This window comes from Salmo salar, chromosome 09 (assembly GCF_965601325.2).
Source record: "Salmo salar chromosome 09, fSalSal1, whole genome shotgun sequence".
Classification (NCBI taxonomy): domain Eukaryota; kingdom Metazoa; phylum Chordata; class Actinopteri; order Salmoniformes; family Salmonidae; genus Salmo; species Salmo salar.
In genome coordinates this window covers 37505917-37524633 of record NC_138299.1, presented here as the reverse complement: position 1 = coordinate 37524633, position 18717 = coordinate 37505917, and the positions used below count along the sequence as shown (strand labels likewise).

At 40.4% G+C, this 18717-nt stretch overlaps 1 protein-coding gene across 3 annotated transcripts in view; it reads left to right on the top strand.

The window, feature by feature from the left end:
- pals1a (protein associated with LIN7 1, MAGUK p55 family member a) overlaps positions 1-18717 on the top strand; it is a 61645-nt gene that overhangs the window by 10490 nt on the left and 32438 nt on the right. Inside the window, exon 1 of one of the 3 annotated variants that reach the window (XM_014211294.3) lies at positions 12178-12196. The exons of the other annotated variants lie outside the window; for them this stretch is intronic. The gene's annotated coding sequence lies outside the window, so the exon portion shown is untranslated. Of the gene's footprint in view, positions 1-12177; positions 12197-18717 lie in introns of those variants that run through there. 3 annotated transcript variants of the gene reach the window in all.

The following is an 18717-nucleotide window of genomic DNA, read 5'->3' as shown; positions in this document are numbered from 1 at the left end:
ATCCAAACATGAACAATTATCTGCATATGTTAGCTTCTGAGTTGGTGTAGGAGGCAGTTAAAAATGGGCACATTTTTTTTTCAAAATTCTCAATACTGCCCCCTAGCCCCAACAGGCTAACAGAACGAACTCTGAAAATAGATGGAGGCAATCAATTCACATATGGTGTCCAGGGCACAGCTGGGAGCTGAGCAGGGTATATAACAGGCGGCAACAGTGAGAGACTTATTTCTGGATAGATACTTTTTTAAATTAGAATCTCGAACTGTTTGGGCATAGACCTGGAAACTATGACAGAACTTTGCAGGCTATCTCTGCAGTAGATTGCAACTCCTCCCCCTTTGGCAGTTCTATCTTGTCGGAAAATGTTGTAGTTGGGGATGGAAATGTTAGAATTTTTGGTTGGCCTTCCTAAACCAGGATTCAGACATGGCAAGGACATCAGGGTTGGCGGAGTGTGTTAAAGCAGTGAGTAAAACAAACTTAGGGAGGAGGCTTCTGATGTTAACATGCATCTAACCAAGGCTTTTACGGTTATCGAAGTCAACAACTGAGAGCGCCTCCACATCACCCCCCTGTATATAGCCTCGTTAATGTTTTTTTTAAATTGTTTTTTATTTGTTACTTTTTATTTTATGTAGTAAATATTTATTTAAATATTTAACTCTATTTCTTGAACTGCATTGTTGTTTAAGGGCTTGTAAGTAAGCATGTGAACGGTGTAAGGTCTACACCTGTCGTATTTGGCACATGTGACAAATACAATTTTATTTGCTTTGAAATCCATATTTCTTAGATTTTTCCCAGACCTAAAAAGTGATCTCCTGATGTGGTTTACGCATTGTTGTGGACTTAAAACCTACAATTTGGTTAAACAAATTTAAAAAACAGGTGATGGAGCAAAAACCTGAAAATAAAATAATAATCAGAAACCTGTGAATTTCTGACTTGTTTTTTTAATTGAACCTTTTTATTTAACTAGGCAAGTCAGTTAAGAACAAATTCTTATTTACAATGACGACCTACACCGGCCAAACCCTTACGACGCTAGGCTAATTGTGCGCCGTCCTATGGGACTCCCAATCACAGCGGGTTGTGACACAGCCTGGATTCGAACCAGGGTGTCTGTAGTGATGCCTGTAGCACTGAGATGCAGTGCCTTAGACCGCTGCGCCACTTGGTTGACAGCCTTATTTATCTATTTCAATAGTAGGCCTACTTTTAAATCACTGTCAATTACCTAGGTCCTAGACCCTTATTGTCGTAATAATTTTAAAGTGTTTTAATAAAAATATATATATTATATTTATTAATTTAGTTTTATTACATTTTTGGTTTTATTTGGGACGGTTGCTGTTTGGTTGAAATTGCACTTCGGGATGATTCTTGGACAGTGATGAAAAAATATTAGTCTCAAGCCCTGGGTGTGTCATTTGTCCTCCTCACGGGCACAGCTCTTCTAGGGGGAGGGGAAGGCCTGTCATACTAAATTAGCTCAAGATCTTGAGATGTTATGTGTCAGGCTGCCATTTGTATGTGTGCAGTTAATTTGAGGTGGTGCCTGGTGTGAAAATGGTTGAGTAGTGTGCACCACTGCACTTAACTACCACTGTATTCTCTAGACTTCCAATTCAGATCTGACTTCCCACCCCCTCTCAAAAAAAAATAGACACTCATCCATCTCATGACTAACCATGCTACTACTGTTGTTTTAAAGGGGAGCGACAGAGTGACTGGTTGACTGCCCTAAAAGATCACTCCTCAGGTTTGACAGGTGTGTGTTAATAAGAGACAGATGTCAGGCTGGCCTGGAACTTACTGGAGAGAGACACAATCTTCAGGCTTGACCTACCGTAGCTAATCAATACACAGCCCAGGGCATAACGGAAATAGCTACTTATAGCACGTCTACTGTGATGTTATAAACTGTGTGGTTCGAGCCCATGCTGATTGGCTGACAGCCTTGGTATATCAGACTGTATACTACGGGTATGACAAAACAATTATTTTTACTGTTGTAATTATGTTGGTAACCAGTTTACCTCTGGGGTTTGTGATATATGGCCAATATACCACGGCTCATGCCTGTGTCCAAGCACTCGCGATGTGTTGTGTGTAAGAACAGCCCTTACCCGTGGTATATTGGCCATATACCACACCTCCTCGGGCCTTATTGCTTAATTAGAGAGTTGTAATTTTAGAGCAAAAGGAAACTGAACCCAAAGAGGTTTTTAGAATGGCCATTTTTGTTTAGGCTGCATGTGGTTAATACTTTAGGCGAAGCAGGCTTGTTTTCAACCACTATTCTAATCTTATTTTACGGTCTTCACCTGCATTGATGCTCTTGAAATGGTAACAAGATGGACTTCGAGAGGCTGGGAATCAAGTCCGTGCTTGTTTGCATGACTACGTAAGGAACATGGACAATAAAGTATTCTTCTCTGGCAACCTCAAGTAAATTGTGTCCACTGAACACAACAGAGGCGTCAGTATCAACACATGAGTCAGTCTGACACTCACAATGTGGTGGGGAAACCTTATCCATACACTGTGTTCTGCAAAATTGTTGTAGCAACACAAAGGGGGCAACAGGATACTCAAGGACATAAAATATATAGGCTACATTGGCGTGTGTGTGCGCATGCATATCTTGAAAAAACCTCCTGTGTGTCAGTTGCCTCCATAAATTCCACTTCATTTCTTGAATTTGAATAGAATTTTTGAATTGAAGTAGTAAACAGGATACAGAATTTGAATGAAAGGAAATAGAATTGAGTTAAATGAAATTGAAATGCCTATTCTATAATAGGTGAAGTCTGTACAAATATACATCTTGTACATAAAACATCAATCATGTCGTTATACGTGCCAGGGCTTGACATTAACGCTTGTCCGGACAAGTAAAAAAAAAAAATAGTCGGACAAAATAATATAGATTTAAGACGTCCGAATGGACAAGTAAAAAAAAAAAAATCACCATCAAACAGTGTCTAATTTTCATGTATGCCTAAAGAAATAAAAAAGCCTACATGTCAAAGTGTAGTGATATGCCTTGGGAGGTGCCAGAAAATGTAGCCCAACTTTTAATTATAAAAATATAAACTCCAGTCATGTTTGACATACAGTACCAGTCAAAAGTTTAGACACACTGACTCATTCCAGGGTTTTTCTTTATTTTAAAATGTTTTACATTGTGGAATAATAATAAGGACATCATAACAACAAAAAATAACACATATGGAATCACGTAACAACCAAATGAGTGTTAAACAAATCAAAATATAATTTAGATTCTTCAAAGCAGCCACCCTTTGCCTTGACAGCTTTGCACGCTCTTGGCATTCTCTCAACCAGCTTCACCTGGAATGCTTTTCCAACAGTCTTGAAGGAGTTCTCACATATGCTGAGCACTTGTTGGCTGCTTTTCCTTCACTCTGCGGTCCAACTCATCCCAAACCATCTCAATTGGGTTGAGGTTGTGGGATTGTGGAGGTCAGGTCATCTGATGCAGCACTCCTTCTTGGTCAAATTGCCCTTACACAGCCTGGAGGTATGTTGGGTCATTGTAAAGTTGAAAAACAAATGAAAGTCCCACTAAATGCAAACAGATGTGATGGTGTATCGCTGCAGAATGCTGTGTTAGACATGCTGGTTAAGAGTGCCTTGAATTCTAAATAAATCACCGACAGTGTCACCAGCAAAGCACCATCACACCTCCTCCTCCATGCTTAACGGTGGAAACCACACATGCAGAGATCATCCGTTCACCTACTCTGCATTTAACCAAGACACGGAGGTTGGAACCAAAAATCTAAAATTTAGACTCATCAGAGCAAAGTAGAGGACGACCGATTTAACACCTTTATTTAACTAGGCAAGTCAGATTAAGAACACTTTCTTATTTTCAATAACGGCCTAGGAACAGGGGTTAACTGCCTTGATCAGGGGCAGAACAACAGATTTTTACCTTGTCACCTCGGGGATTCATTTTTGCAACCTTCTGGTTACCAGTCCAACGCTCTAACCACCTGCCTTACATTGCACTCCACGAGGAGCCTGCGTGGCAGGCTGCCTACCTGTTACGTGAGGGCAGCAAGAAGCCAAGGTAAGTTGCTAGCTAGCATTAAACTTATCTTAAAAAAACAATCTATCTTAACATAATCACTAGTTAACTACACATGGTTGATGATATTACTAGTTTATCTAACGTGTCCTGCGTTGCATATAATCGATGCGGTGCCTGTTAATTTCTCATCGAATCACAGCCTACTTCGACAAACGGGTGCATTTGCGAAAAAAGCACTGTCGTTGCACCAATGTACCTAACCATAAACATCAATGCCTTTCTTTAAAATCAATATACAAGTATATATTTTTAAACCTGCATATTTAGTTAATATTGCCTGCTAACAAGAATTTCTTATAACTAGGGAAGTTGAGTCACTTCTCTTGCGTTCCGTGCAAGGAGTCAGGGTATATACAGCAGTTTGGGCCGCCTGGCTCATTGCGAACTGTGTGAAGTCCATTTATTCCTAACAAAGGCCGTAATTAATTTGCCAGAATTGTACATAATTATGACGTAACATTGAAGGTTGTGCAATGTAACAGGAATATTTAGACTTAGGGATGCCACCCGTTAGATAAAATACGGAATGGTTCCGTATTTCACTGAAATAATAAACGTTTCATTTTCGAAATGATAGTTTCTGGATTCGACCATATTAATGACCAAAGGCTCGTATTTCTGTGTGTTATTATGTTATAATTAAGTCTATGATTTGATAGAGCAGTCTGACTGAGCGATGGTAGGCAGCAGCAAGCTCGTAAGCATTCATTCAAACAGCACCTTCGTGCATTTGCCAGCAGCTCTTCGCAATTCTTCAAGCATTGCGCTGTTTATGACTTTAAGCCTATCAACCCCCGAGATTAGGCTGGTGTAACCGATGTGAAATGGCTAGCTAGTTAGCAAGGTGCGCGGTAATAGCGTTTTAAATGTCACTCGCTCTGAGACTTGGGAGTGGTTGTTCCCCTTGCTCTACATGGGTAACGCTGCTTCGAGGGTGGCTGTTGTCGATGTGTTCCTTGTTCGAGCCCAGGTAGGAGCGAGGAGAGTGACGGAAGCTATACTCTTACACTGGCAATACTAAAGTGCCTATAAGAACATCCAATAGTCAAAGGTATATGAAATACAAATCGTATAGAGAGAAATAGTCCTATAATTCCTATAGTAACTACAACCTAAAACTTCTTACCTGGGAATATTGAAGACTCATGTTAAAAGGAACTTAAACGTTAGCTTTCTTACATGGCACATATTGCACTTTTTACTTTCTTCTCCAACACTTTGTTTTTGTATTATTTAAACCAAATTGAACATGTTTCATTATTTGAGGCTAAATTGATAGTATTTATGTATTATATTAAGTTAAAATAAGTGTTCATTCAGTATTTTTGTAAATGTCATTATTACAAATAAAATGTAAAAAATCGTCTCATTAATCGGTAGCGGCTTTTTTCCCGGTCCTCCAATAATCGGTATCGGCGTTGAAAAATCATAATCGGTCGACCTCTAGACCAAAGGACAGATTTTCACCGGTCTAATGCCCATTGCTCGTGTTTCTTGGCCCAAGCAAGTCTCTTCTTATTGTTGGTGTCCTTTAGTAGTTGTTTCTTTGCAGCAATTCGACCATGAAGACCTGATTCACACAGTCTCCTCTGAACAGTTGATGTTGAGATGTCTGTTACTTGAACTCTGTGAAGCATTTATTTGTGCTGCAATTTCTGAGGCTGGTAACTCTAATGAACTCTGCAGCAGAGGTAACTCTGGGTCTTCTTTACCTGTGGCGGTCCTCATGAGAGCCAGTTTCATCATAGCGCTTGATGGTTTTTGCGACTGCACTTGAAGAAACTTTCAAAGTTCTTGAAATTTTCCACATTGACTGACCTTCATGTCTTAGAGTAATGATGGACTGTCGTTAGAGTAATGATGGACTTCTTGCCATAATATGTACTCGGTCTTTTACCAAATAGGGCTATCTTCTGTATACCACCCCTACCTTGTCACAACACAACTGATTGTGTCAAACGCATTAAGGAAATATTTTCCACAAATTAACTTTTAACAAGGCACACCTGTTAATTGAAATGCATTCCAGGTGACTAGCGCATGAAGCTGGTTGAGAGAATGCCAAGAGTGTGCAAAGCTGTCATCAAGGCAAAGGGTGGCTACTTTGAAGAATCTCAAATATATTTTGGTTTGTTTAACACTTTTGGTTACTACGTGATTCCATTTGTGTTTTTTCATAGTTTTGATGTCTTCACTATTATTCTACCATGTAAAAATAAAGAAAAACCCTTGAATGAGTACGTGTCCAAACTTTTGACTGCACGTCTCGTTCAGATTAAATGGTCACAAGACCAGAGAGTGAAGGACAGTGCCTGTTGCGCACCGCTCATCACCCACCTTATGTAATTTCATGAAGCATGTCTTGCCTTGTTTCTAAGTAGGCTAGCCAAAATATGACCATTGAAATGTATAGGGAATTATTTTATAAATGATTAATATGCCATTGAAACCAGCTTTATTCTCATGTTCTATTGGTTTTCAAGTCAACTTAATTTTATTGTCCAGTAGCCAGTCATAATCCTAATCATATTAGTAATCCGTGCTAGTTGATGGTAATCCTAATCATATTAGTAATCCATGCTAGTTGATGGTAATCCTAATCATATTAGTAATCCATGCTAGTTGATGGTAATCCTAATCATATTAGTAATCCATGCTAGTTGATGCATCTCTAGCGCTCCCCTCTTTCTGTCACATTAAACCTCTCGCGGGTGCGGTGCACTTTTGAAAACTGTTTTCCGGCTAATTGCATTTTGGATATTTGTGAGTAGCCTTCGGCCTTCAGAGTTTATAATATGAAGGAAAAAGGACTATCAACATTTTTAAGATAAACGGTCTCATCTGTTGCATCAGCCTCATTGCTTTTTACATTTGATTTGCAGTGGTTATGAATTTTGGATCTGTTGTTCCAGAACTGTCTGTCTGTTTAGAACCATAGACGGGGCCTAAAATGAACACCTGTCAAATGCGGGTCGATTTTGGCATTTGCGGCTAAGATGCCTATTTCACCAGCCACGTTGGTGGGTGGTCAGGACTCCACAGTGTGAGCATTTCAATAGCATTTGTGAATAAAAATAGTAAAGTATGATCACATTTATAGTCAAATAAATGCTGCACTAGCTGTTTTCAAAGTATTTCTGCCGTTTTGTTTCATGGCTGGTAAATATCGCACTCTGGCTCTCCCCCGACAAAAAAAAATCTGGGTTGATCGAGAGTCGTCTGTTCTTTTGATTGGTCAACATTTGAAAACATATTTTTCCATATACAGTGCAACGGATACCTTATTTACATAAGTATTCAGATCCTTTGCTATGAGACTCGAAATTGAGCTCAGGTGCATCCTATTTCCATTGATCGTCATTGGGATGTTTCTACAACTTGACACAGGAGTCCACCTGTGGTAAATTCAATTGATTGGACATGATTTGGAAAGGCACACACCTGTCTATATAAGGTCCCACAGTTGACAGTGCATGTCAGACCAAAACGCAAGCCATGAGGTCGAAGAAATTGTCCTTAGAGCTCCAAGACAGGATTATGTTGAGACACAGATCTGGGGAAGGGTACCAAAACATTTCTGCAGCATTGAAGATCCCCAAGAACACTGTGGTCGCCATCATTCTTAAATGGAAGAAGTTTGGAACCACCAAGACTCTTCTTAAAGCTGACCGCCAGGCCAAACTGAGCTATCGGGGGGAAGGGCCTTGGTCAGGGAGGTGACTAGGAACCTGATGGTCACTCTGATAGAGTTCCTATGTGGAGATGGGAGAACTTTCCAGAAGGACAACCATCTCTGCAGCACTCCACCAATCAGGCCTTTATGGTAGAGTGGCCAGACGGAAGCCACTCCTCAGTAAAAGGCACATGACAGCCCGCTTGGAGTTTGCCAAAAGGCACCTAAAGGACTCTTAGACCATCTCCGGTCTGATGAAACCAAGATTGAACTCGTTGGCCTGAATGGCAAGCGTCACGTCTGGAGGAAACCTACAGTGAAACATGGTGGTGGCAGCATCATGCAGTGGGGATGTTTTTCAGCGGCAGGGACTCGGAGCCTAGTCAGGATCGAGGCGAAGATGAACAGAGCAAAGTATAGAGATCCTTGATGAAAACCTGCTCAGGACCTTCGACTGGGGTGAAGGTTCATCTTCCAACAGGACAACGACCCTAAGCACAGGTCCAATGAAGAAAAGAAAAAAAAAACTGAAGACACAAATTACTAAAGAGGGAGCTAGAGACCAATCTAGCCTATCCAGAAGAAACAAACCTGTTCCCGACCCTCCATTTCGACTGGCCAGTTAGGATTTTCATATGCACTCTTTCGTGGAACAGTTTCATTTCATTTATAATAGTCTTCATATCTCAAAATCAATGTCATGTGCTTAATCAAAATTCTCTTGAAATGAAATTATAGAAATCTGAAAGTAACTTTGCCAAAATGTAATAATAGCCTACATAAAGCCCCAAAATTAAAACATAGAAAATATTCAGATTAATAAAAAAAGATATATATATCCTATAAATCAAATTGGCTATGCATTTCCTGTCTGCAAGGAACTTGAAACATTGTATCAACTATATACTTGGGTCCAGCCATAAACTAGCACTAGCAAACTTGCAACATTGTATAAAATATTCTGGGCCCTCCTTTCCTGCTCCAGTGAGCTGCAGACAGAGGAGCTAAGTAATCAGGTAGGCCTTTTTTATGACATGTCCACCAGATCAGAGTGGTTATCGAACGGGAGAGAGCTGGAAAGATTTTTCAAATATGCTTAGTTGAGGAGCTATTATCATTCTCAGTGGATGTAAAAACAGACTTTGTTTACTTGCTTTCTGAGGCGAAGAAAATATTACTTTGGCTTAACTCACCATCCCTGTGGAGATTCTCAATCAGAACTAGTATCAGATCCCCACATTTACATTTATACTCCTACATTTGCACGCAGGCCAGGTAGCCTAGGCCGTGTTTTATGCTTAGTCAGATGTGTCCTTACACAAGATTGACAGGAGCGCTCCGAACGAAAGGCAATTAATAAATTGACAACTCGTAAATGGAATGAAATAAACCAAAACTTTTCCCTCACAAGTGTAGCATAAGGTTGTGTGCTCTGCAAACAAAGGTTAGACTATAGTAGTAATAATAATAATAATAATAATAATAATAATAATAATAATAATAATAAATTGAATGCATTAACAGAAATTTCTGTAACCAAACAAACATTGTAGATTTAAAAACTATGGTAATTAACGGTAGATGTACTACTGGTGTGCCACCCCCATGGCCTACATAATGGATTAGTCCACTCAGACAGGTGTCTCGTGGGCCATACATTTTTTTAAATTTATATTTGCCACTGCTTGACAATAAAAAAAAATCTATCCACCAATTCGATTGTTTGGTTGACAACTGTTTCCACGTTGCTAAAATTCAAATAGACAAACTATGGACTAATCCACCAGTAGTACATATACCGTTAATTACCATAGTTTTTAAATCTACAATGTTTGTTTGGTTACAGAAATTTCTGTTAATGCATTCAATTTATTATTATTATTACAATTACAGTCTAACCTTTGTTTGCAGAGCACACAACCTTATGCTACACTTGTGAGGGAAAAGTTTTGGTTTATTTCATTCCATTTAAGAGTTGTCAATTTATTAATTGCTTTTCGTTCGGAGCGCTCCTGTCAATCTTGTCTCTGTACTTTGCTCCGTTCATCATGGTGTACAAAAATCTAATTGTACATCCTGTCGGGCGTGGCCAATTGGAATTTCAACTAATGAGTTGAATGGGAGTCAATTCCAAAGTTCTGAATTGAGCACAATTCATGTGTTGGAATTGACTCCCATTCAACTCATGAGTTGAAATTTGAATTGAATTGGCCACGCCCCATAGGATGTAGAGTTTGAGTGACTGGAAGTAGAATTTAATCCAGTGCAATTCAAAGAAATTCCACTGTCATAGAGCATTAGATTCATTGAATCTGACAGTTCACACTTCAACACCAAAGAATATATCACCTTTCTCTGGAAACAATGTTAATTTACTCTTTTAACCTTAGTGCTTAGAATAGCCAATTATATGTCCACTAACCATTTTCATTTGTGTGTCTGTCCTCCAGCTCCAACTCATCCAGTGAGTGATACTGTCAGCCATATAACCTAATCCTACGTCACTTACAGAAACTACATTATTCATTCAAAGTGTGTGTGTGAGAGAGAGAGAGAGAGAGAGAGAGAGAGAGAGATGGAGTTTCCAAGGACAAACAGGCTCCTTCACTTTTCACCCAGGGAGATTCTCTTCACAAGCTTTAAACGCTTAACATTCTTTCTTTTGTTACTTATTCTGTACTCAAAAACATCTGCATGTTTTCCGTTTGGTTTGACAATTTATACAAGCGCTGTGTATTGAGTATGACCTTATGAACTGACAGTTGTTCATTTTCTAGTCCTTTTGGAAATCAATTTTGCTTGATTTCAATTAACGGGATGTATATTTTAGATTTAATAGGCTATACAAAATACACACAACCTTGGGAAGGCTAGTGCCACCCTCTTGCCAACACTGGACCACATGTAGCCTGTGTACGGCATATTTCTGGGTGTTTGTTTACCATACTTATTTAGTGCAGGTGAGTGGGCAATCCTCTCATCTAATAGAAACGATTACACCAACTTAGGCTTGTTGTTTACACCTCCGCTCCTCCCATTAAGCCCTCTGTGTGTTTTACTGTTTGTTGCCGAAAGCTCAGAGCAAGTGTTTTCCATTATAAACCTATTAGATATCAAACAGTACACGCTTCCTTCATCTATCCCTCTGCCGCACTCGGCTTCATATTTAATAAGGGAGGAAGTTTGTTTTGATTTTAAGCGCGCACACACTGGCAATAGGTCCCTTATGCTCTGCTCTTGAATGCTGTTTTGCATTCTTACCATTTGCATCATGGGAATTTTCTGCTGTCACTGCAACGCTTTGACCTTTGAGACAGCACAGGGCCCAGTGTAGTGTGAGTGGGGGGGTTTCCCCTTAGAGAAACTGTGCCATGTTCTTCCTGACTCTGATTACTGACATGCCTTAGTGTTGTCATATTTTCTCCCTCAGGTAACTTCCTCCATTTATCTTAATTGGTAGATTCCCCATACTAATACCTTGAAGAATAAAAAAATATATTCACAGTGCCAGCACAGAATAACATTTTTTTATTTTTTTATACAGTTACTTCCAGCACAACCTGGTCTGAAACAATGTTGGTTTTGAAATGTGTAATGGCGCTGTCGTAACACATCATTCCTCTCCGTTCCCTCTGAGCTAGCTGACTGAGCTAGCTGACTGAGCTAGCTGACTGAGCTAGCTGACTGAGCTAGCTGACTGAGCTAGCTGACTGACTGCCTGCCTGTTGATCCTAAGAGGAGGGGTAGAGTCGCTGATCCACAGCCCGGGAGAGAACCCACTCCCCTGGGGGAAATCTACAGAGAGGAGAGACCTCAGCCTAGCTACTACTGTAGAGCAGAGCACCAACTAACTAACCAACACCTGGGTAAGGACAGAGGACCCTATTTCTTGCCCCCCACATCTCCCTCTTTCTAGAGTCCTCCCTGTGTGTCTTTGTGTTGTCTCCTTACCTCCCGCCCGCTGACAAAGCTGTTGTCATGGAGATGCATAGGGGTCCTTCGAGGCACGTAATCTCCACACAGCAGAGAGGCTGACAGAAAGGGAGGGAGGGGGAAGAGAGGAGAGCCCAGACAAAAAAAGAGGGAGATATGGGTTTTCTTGAGATAAGGAGGAGGGCAGACTGAGGTCTTGTTCAGATTCAGAGCTGTGCTGAGGAGGTTAGAATGTGTGCCCTGTCAATCTCACTCACTCACTCACTGGGACACAGCTCAGTAGTGCAGGACCTGGGGAGTGTGTGCAGCTCAGAGTGGAGCTAACTAGGAAGAGAGGAATGTGACAGGACCTGTGGAGGAGGGGTTGATCCACGGATGGAGGGACAAAGGTTATCTATTCTTCTGGTGTCTGGCTTCATGTGACCACTGCTGGCCTGTTGGAGCGAGGGAGAGAGCTGATATTGGTAATCTTCCTGAGATTACAACAGAAAGTGTGTCCCACTGAAATGTCATCTATGTGTACTGACTCCACAGTCACCTTTTTATAATAACCTGTATCTTGTAGGTCTACTTCAGTCACCTTTTATAATAACCTGTGTCTTTTAGGTCTACTTCAGTCACCTTTTATAATAACCTGTGTCTTTTAGGTCTACTTCAGTCACCTTTTATAATAACCTGTGTCTTTTAGGTCTACTTCAGTCACCTTTTATAATAACCTGTGTCTTTTAGGTCTACTTCAGTCACCTTTTATAATAACCTGTATCTTTTAGGTCTACTTCAGTCACCTTTTATAATAACCTGTATCTTTTAGGTCTACTTCAGTCACCTTTTTAAAATAATCTGTATCTTGTAGGCCTACTTCTTGTGTGTAAGGTTTTTAGGGCTGACCCCATTTAGTCGACTGGTCGGTTGTTTGGTCGATAACTGAGCTTTTTCTTTTGTCGAGCGGTTGCACATTCTTTTTTAAAACATTTTTATGGTGCACAAGACACCTGTCTTATTGGTGCCTGTCTCAGTGGACTGATCCATTGTGGAGGACACGGGGATGGCACAGTCCACCACTCTAAGACGTGATACTGACATTCTAAATGATTATATATTATGTAAGAATAATAGTGCAACACTAGTAAATCTAATATAGATACACACAGGAAACTGTTGAGTGTGAAAAATCCAGCAGCGTTGCAGTTCTTGACACAAACTGGTGCGCCTGGCACCTACTGCCATACCTCTATTGTCTTGCCCATTCACCCTCAGAATGGCACACATTCCATGACTCAATTGTTTCAAGACTCCTCCCCTTCATCTACATTGAAGTGGATTTAACAAGTGACATCAAATACTTTCATCTGGATTCCCCTAATCAGTCTGGCTTGGAAAAACCAAGTGTTCTTAATGTTTTGTATACTCAGTGTATATCTACAGAAATAAGACAGATCCTGCTTCTGTTGCCATTTTGTGTTTGTTTAATAGCCTATTGATTCCGTGAGCACCAAGCCTCCCATAACCGCAAAATGTTGGATGATGCAATTTCACAAATTCAACTGTTTTTGATCTTTGCTATGCTGTAATAAAGGCTTTACAATTTATTTAAAAAATTGTTAGAAGATATTCTGTTATTACTTAGAATGTATTTAGTGTTAACTTCCAAACGGGCATAAAAACAATATGTCACACACAATATTCTCTCTCTCCTATACCCTCTGTATTTAGGGAGTTTCTCCCATTCTTTTCTGCATATTCTTTCAAGCTCTGTCAGGTTGGATGGGGAACGTCGCTGCACAGCTATTTTCAGGTCTATTTTTGATCACGTTCAAGTCCGGGCTCTGGCTGGGCCACTCAAGGACATTCAGAGACTTGTCCTGAAGCCACTCCTGTGTTGTCTTGGCTGTGTGCTTAGGGTTGTTGTCCTGTTGGAAGGTGAACCTTCACCCCAGTCAGGTCCTGAGTGCTCTAGAGCAGGTTTTCATCAAGGATCTCTCTGTACTTTGCTCCGTTCATCTTTCCCTCAATCCTGACTAGTCTCCCAGTCCCTGCCACTGAAAAACATCCCCCCCCCCAGCATGATACTGCCACCACCATGCTTCACCGTAGGGATGGTGCCAGGTTTCCTCCAGACGTGACGCTTGGCATTCAGGCCAACGAGTTCAGTCTTGGTTTCATCAGAGCAGAGAATCTTGTTTCTCATGGTCAGAGTCCTTTTAGGTGCCTTTTGGCAAACTCCAAGCGGGCTGTCATGTGCCTTTTACTGAGGAGTGGCTTCCGTCTGGCCACTCTACCATAAAGGCCCGATTTGTGGAGTGCTGCAGAGATGGTTGTCCTTTTGGAAGATTCTCCTGTCTCCACAGAGGAACTCTGTCCAATCAATTGAATTTACCACAGGTGGACTCCAATCACGTTGTAGAAACATATCAGGGATAATCAATGGAAACGGAATGCAACAGAGTCTCATAGTAAAGGGTCTGAATACTGATGTAAATAAGTTATTTCAGATTTTTATTTGTAATACATTTACAAAAATGTCTAAACCTGTTTTCGCTTTGTCATGATGGTGTATTGTGTGTAGATTGGGGGGGGGGTATTTAATCCATTTTAGAATTAGGCTGTAACGTAACTGGAAAAACTCAAGGGGTCTGAATACTTTCTGAATGCACTGTATTCATTTTTTCTTTACAACAGAGTTTTTTTTTAAATTTTTTACATTTTATAATTTATTTAGTGTTTTACACTGTTCCAAATATTCTGTAAAAATTATATTGTAATCTAACAGCAACTGTTTGGCACACATAATACTCACGCAGTGCTTGCTCCTATACCCTCCTTTTTCTGGATCTCCAGTAGCTTCCACAACTAAGTCAAATGTCTTCCACACATCTGACTTCCCCTTTCCCTCCTGAGCAACCAGTAAACATTAACCCGTTTCCAGTGTCTTTTTCACATCCTCCACATCCATTTTGCTGTCGACATTGCTATGTTCGGAGTTAGTTATAACCAATTTATTGATGTGATTGATAGGCGGCTATAGGGCAGGCCCTATTGGTCACGTGCATGCAATACATACATGTTTCACGTAAAGAGAGCAAGGGTTAAAGGAATAGGGAATGTTTTTCCTAAACAAATGAGGTATTTCGGTAACAGAACTTTTCAGTCAGAGAAACAAGTAAAAAACAAAATGGTTGTAATTATGTTGCAGCTTTAGCACAGCGTGATAAACACTTGCTGTGCTGTGGTGCCTGTTCACTGAAGGAGAGTGGGACAACGTGTGCCAGTCACACAGGCACTTTCTGTAATTTTATTATTATTTTTATTTTATTTTTTAATTACACAGCATGGTCATCAGGCTCCCTCTTGAATCATTTGTCTTAATTATTTCATCAAACTGTGCATTTAACACTGGAGCCACTGGGCTTCGAGGGACCTCCCATCTAGCTAACTAGCAGTCATTCTGACTGCTACATTCTAACAGTATAATTCATACATTTCATATATGCTATTGCCGAAACAATCATTTGGTTGTGTTCATGAATGTGTTCGGTAACATTTAGAATACAATATTTTTTTTCATTTCAAATAACAAAATAGCATTTTCATTCGTTTTTTACTGTAGGCTATATGTAAAAACATTTGACTGTTCAATACATTTTATTTGTGCAGTGCCTTTTGTTACAACTATGAAACAGAAACCATATGTGTTGGAACACAGCTTCTTTTATATTATATCCTATTTTTTTACAAAATACCTCAACCACAAAGACCGTCAGCAAAACGCGCAGCCAAATGATGAAAACATCAGTAGTCTAAACATCAGTAGCCTAAACAATGTAGTTGATGACCCCTGATATGTGGCGTTGCGTATTATGTAATATTGACATGCATTTGGTTGTAGTGCGTAATAGTATCTCTTTTTTTCTTGTGTTCTGTCGATGGTAAATGACGGATGCATGGTGCTCATGACAGAAACTTTCTTTCTTGCCTTGCATTGGTATAGTGGGAGTTTTGTCATTCTTCAGCATTGTACGGCTGTGCAGGTGCCTTATTTTGTGCAGAGGGAGGGAGCTCCCTTCTCGCTTTGGTCATGGTGCCGACAAGGTTTGTTTTATTCACAAGCAACTTGTTCACCAGTGGAAGTGAAGAAATTGTACATGATGACATTTCTCTCCTTGCCAACATAAGATTCCACAAGCCTCGTCACAGTTTGGTGGTGTCGCGGGCACCTGCTCAATGCGTAGCGTTCTGACTTTTTTTGCACTTCGGCCTCGGATGTGTAGGTTCAGCCTGAGGCTCAGAATCAGAAGAGAAATCATCAGAGATGTCATGATTAATTTCTTCCCCAGCATCTGGGAACCATTCATTCAGATCTTGTAGTTGTGTTAATGCAGCATGTGCATCCATTCTTCTTGCCATTGTAAATTACACACACTCTCACTGTGTACTCCTAGTAGACGGATAAGACTGCTTGGATTTTGTAGGCTGATATAGGGTACATACCATTTAGAGATTAGAATTGGAATATACCAATCCACCAAAATGACAGCTTTAGCGGTTCTAGTGTTAAAGCATCAGACAAGCTCAGTGCATATAGATGATTTGATTCAAAGACATAGGATGTTTTATATATGGAAAATGTCACTTTTAACAATGTTGTCCAATCGATTGGTTGAAAGTAGAGTTTGACCGATTATGATTTTTCAACGCCGATACCGATTATTGGAGGACCAAAAAAGCCAATGATGTTTTTTAAATTTTTTTATTTATTAATTTTTATTTATTTTTATATATTTGTAATAATGGCAATTACAACAATACTGAATGAACACTTTTTTTATTTTAACTTAATATAATGCATAAATAAAATCTATTTAGTCTCAAATAATGAAACCTGTTCAATTTGGTTTAAATAATACAAAAACACAGTGTTGGAGAAGAAAGTAAAAGTGCACTATGTGCCATGTAAGAAAGCTAACGTTTAAGTTCCTTGCTCAGAACATGAGAACATATGAAAGCTGATGGTTCCTTTTAACATGAGTCTTCAATATTCCCAGTTAAGAAGTTTTAGGTTGTAGTTATTATAGGAATTATGACGCGTCGACTATTTCTCTCTATGCCATTTGTATTTCATATACCTTTGACTATTGGATGATCTTATAGGCACTTTAGTATTGCCAGCCTAATCTCGGGAGTTGATAGGCTTGAAGTCATAAACAGCACTGTGCATCAAGCATTGCTAAGAGCTGCTGTTTGAATGAATGCTTACGAGCCTGCTGCTGCCTACCACCGCTCAGTCAGACTGCTCTATCATAGACTTAATTATAATATTATAAACACAGAAATACGAGCCTTTGGTCATTAATATGGTCAAATCCAGAAACTATCATTTCGAAAACAAAACCTTTATTCTTTCAGTGAAATACGAAACCGTAAATATTGCTGTTACATTGCACAACCTTCAATGTTATGTTATAATTATGTAAAATTCTGGCAAATTAATGACGGTCTTCACACAGTTCACAACGAGCCAGGCGGCCCAAACTGTTGCATATACTCTGACTCTGCGTGCAATAAACGCAAGTGACACAATTTCACCTAGTTAATATTGCCTGCTAACATTAATTTCTTTTAACTAAATGTGCAGGTTAAAAAAATATACTTCTGTGTATTGATTTTAAGAAAGGCATTGATGGTTAGGTACATTTGTGAAACGATTGTGCTTTTTTCACGAATGCGCTTTTGTTAAATCATCACCCGTTTGCCGATTAATCGGTCGACCTCTAGTTGAAAGAACAGACGACTTGGTCGACCAAGATTTAGTTTTTTTTGTCGGGGACAGCACTAAAGGTTTTACTTCTTAAGTGTAAAACTGCAGAGTTGTTTCTCTGAGTGCCCTTTGACCCTTTTGTCAGAGAGATCCATTGGAGAGGGGAGTGTGTCTGTGGGTCAAGGGTTAAAAGTGCGCGTGTGTGTGGTGTTTGACTGACTGTGAGAGATTCTGTTTGCGTGCCCGCGAGTGTGTGTGAGGGCTGAGGTATTTGTTTGGTTTAAAATGGTCTGTGTGTGTAATATAAGGTGATTAACTGAGTGATAATGGCCTCTGGCCTGGCCTGGTCTGGCTCAACCAGCTGACAGACTGACGGCGGAGGGAGCTGTAGAGAACAGCAGGGACAACGGAGGGAGGGAGGGACCTGTAGAGAATAGCAGGGACCACAGCGTGAGGCAGGGACCTGTAGAGAATAGCAGGGACCACAGCGTGAGGCAGGGACCTGTAGAGAATAGCAGGGACCACAGCGTGAGGCAGGGACCTGTAGAGAATAGCAGGGACCACAGCGTGAGGCAGGGACCTGTAGAGAATAGCAGGGACCACAGCGTGAGGCAGGGACCTGTAGAGAATAGCAGGGACCACAGCGTGAGGCAGGGACCTGTAGAGAATAGCAGGGACCACAGCGTGAGGCAGGGACCTGTAGAGAATAGCAGGGACCACAGCGTGAGGGAGGGACCTGTAGAGAATAGCAGGGACCACAGATTGAATTAGTGTAGTAGCTAGGTGTCTCTGTTTTGGTTGGCCATTAGCTGTTGCTGAAGCAGCAGCTACTCTTTCTGGGTTCCACGTGTGTAAATAGCTTCGTCTCTGGCTTCCACTTGAAGTTTATTTCAGGTTCTTTACAGTGGGTTGGGAATAGAGGTTTTAGACGTTGGCTGGGGACGTGTGTGTGTAAAAAGCTCATTATTTGGGTTGAATCCTGGATGGTGAGATGTACTGTAAGTGACTGATTGCTCTGTGGATTTATTCAGTGTTTTATTTTCTGGATAAAAAAGGGGCGTTGAGCGTGGTCGGCCCCACGGTACAGGTACATTTTAGAGGCCCCATCTTCGCAGTGTAGAGACATAATTTTTTTAGCATTTGTAAGCCAATCTACTGCAATTCTACACATATCTTCATGGAGCTTAGAGACATTTTTGCAGTTTTAAATGAATTGTTTTTGGAATTATA